We start from the raw sequence: 2694 nt of genomic DNA, 5'->3' as shown, positions 1-2694 counted from the left end.
ATCTAGATCTATACCAACCATCGATCGATAAAAGAACAACAAATAATTTCTGTTCTTTGGATCTTTTTAAGTGCTAGGTCAGATGTGTCGATGTAGAGGCTGATTTGCATGTAGGAAGTGGATTTGTCGGCGAGGCTAAAAGGTGAGTGACACTTGCATCGAAATGTGCGCATGATGTAATGAGTGTGTAGAGCACAAAAATCGAATGACTTTCCTTTTTGGAGCACCCTCAAATTCTTCCTGGATCAAGAGATATGACTTGATCTAGGTGGAGGGGCAAAAGAAGTGCAAATGTGCTCAATGATGATGTAGCACTGTGAGTCACATGCAATGATGATGTGGCATTGTGCTTAGCAAAAGGTGTGCCAGTGAAGCCCTGTGCTGAGGTGGCAAGAGTGGTCACATGCAGTGCCTGTGGAGCACTGTGTGTGCTTGCAAAGGGTCGGTGCTGACTGGATAGCTGAGGTGGCACTGGTTGACCTAACCCAAGGTCAGGTTGACCTAAGCATGATCTAGTTGACTAAACCCAGGGTCTGTTTGACTAACCCACGGTCTGTTGATGTCAGTAATGATACAAGATATGCCACATGGCAGATTATGTGACAACTAAGCTAGCAGGATGACGTGGATGCCACGTGTTAGGTTGACGTGGCAGTTGGGTCAGTGCTGATGTGGCACAGTGATGATGTGGTAGATGGCTGACTGGACTACTAATGTGACAATCGATGATGACATGGCACAGTGACGTGGCCCTATTGATGTGGCACATAGGATGACGTGGCAAATAAGGTGCCTTGATGACGTGGCACTTAGAGAGAATAAGGCTGACATGGCAATCGATTGCCACATGTCAACGAAGGATGATGTGGCACACGGGTGCAATGTGGCATGATAAGGTGCCACATGTCTATTTGTGGGCTGTCGAAATCATGTAAAGATACGCTAGAATCTTTGGAGATTCTGTTGGCGCTGGGGAACCGTTGGTGTGATGGTGTCTTTGCCTGGAGCTCATTGCCTGGAGTAGGCCCATGAGTCGTGTGGCTGGCGCTCTTGGAGATCCGATCGTGGAGGAGCTCATGAGGCATGGGCACTGCTGTAGGAGCTTGGTTGCAAGAGACATAGGTCGATGGACTCGAGCCGTTGGACTACTTGGCTTGGAGGCCACATTTGGAGTGGGGCTGTAGACATGGCTCGTTGAGGGCCCGTGTTGGAGCCTTAGATGGAGCTTAGAGTGTTGAAGTGGCCATCGAGTGGTAAGGTCTGGTGTTGTGGCTTAGTGCTGCATGTGGAGGAGCTTGTGGAGCGGCCGTTGCTCAAAAGGTGTCGGCTGAGCAAGAGACACTTCATAGATCTGCAAGTAGCCGCTCGTGAAGGAGAGCATCTGTAGGGGCCTAGCGCATACTGGCTACCAGCGATGTTGGATCCCGTCAGGGTGATATTAAGACAGGCGTGAGGCGGCTAACTTTTCCAAGCTCTAAATTTCTGTAGACAATAAGGTCTGAACGCGAGGACGTTGGGAGTGGCTAAGGAGGTTGGTGGAGTAGCTGCACAGTGAGGAAGCACTGGTGCAGCTTGTTGTACAGATCCGGGTTGGCTGGTTGATCAGCCACCAGGAGTCGATAAAGTCATGGGCGCTAGATCAGGAGCAGGCTGGCATCGATGATGAAGCTATGAGTCGTTGAAAGTTGCGTGTCAGTTTGCTGAAACCGGAGTGCTTGGTAGATAGGTAGCTACGAGACTTTGTAAGGTCGTCTGGAGGCATCATTGATGGCGCATACGGGCTACCAAGGGTTGGAGCCTTAGAAGCCTTAAAAAACCAAGAGTCCCTCTCTGTTGATTTAGGTCATTGATTTCAAAGGCAAAGAAGTTCAAGCATGAAGGTTAAAGTAGTTGCAGGAGCTTTGCCTTAGTACGTCAATAGTTTTATGATCTCTCTCTCTCTCTCAAAGGTCTCAACTCCTCACAGAGAGTGCTCCTCTCAATCAGCTAAGAGATGAAACCTCTCTCTTTCACAAATACAAAACTCTTAATGAACTCTCTCAAATGAAGCTATCTCTCTCAAAAATGGATGAATAAGAACTCACAAATCTCTCTCTCACTCAATGGACAGAATTGTATAATGGAAATTTCTTTCAATGTGAAAGTTCTCTCAATATGGAAGAGAACTCTCGATCTCTCAAGAAGGATGGTGCCTCAGCAGAAGGCAGAACCAAGCTCTGATACCATGACAAAATATGAAGAGGGGAGAGGAGAAGAGTGGAGATAAGGAGAGAGGGCACAGCTAGAGAGCACACCACAAATGGCTAACTGTACACTAGATTTAGTTGAAAATGTAGAATATATACAAACCCATTTAGGGTTAGGGTTAGGGCATCTAACCCTTTCCTTTATAGCACTCTATTGGGTCAGTGCTATGCACATATGATCACATGATGGTGCTATGCACACATGATCATAAGATGTTGAGCGTGAACTCTCAACAGGGTGTTCTACTTAGCTTCGGTCAAAGCTTCTATTTTGAAATTTATTCTATGCAATTTGAACATGCCCAATAAGGGAAGGGGCGCATGTTTTTCATACACAATTTGAACATGCCTAAGGGCTCTATTGGGAAGTGGTGGGAGAGAAGAGATGCATCATGATAAGAGTTGAGAACACAAGAAGTATCCAAAAGTGTGTTCTATTGATTGTGAG

The sequence above is a fragment of the Dipteris shenzhenensis genome, chromosome 7, assembly GCF_047967505.1.
Source record: "Dipteris shenzhenensis isolate YYH24624 ecotype China chromosome 7, Dip_SZ_1.0, whole genome shotgun sequence".
Taxonomy (NCBI): domain Eukaryota; kingdom Viridiplantae; phylum Streptophyta; class Polypodiopsida; order Gleicheniales; family Dipteridaceae; genus Dipteris; species Dipteris shenzhenensis.
This window is presented reverse-complemented; position numbering follows the sequence as displayed.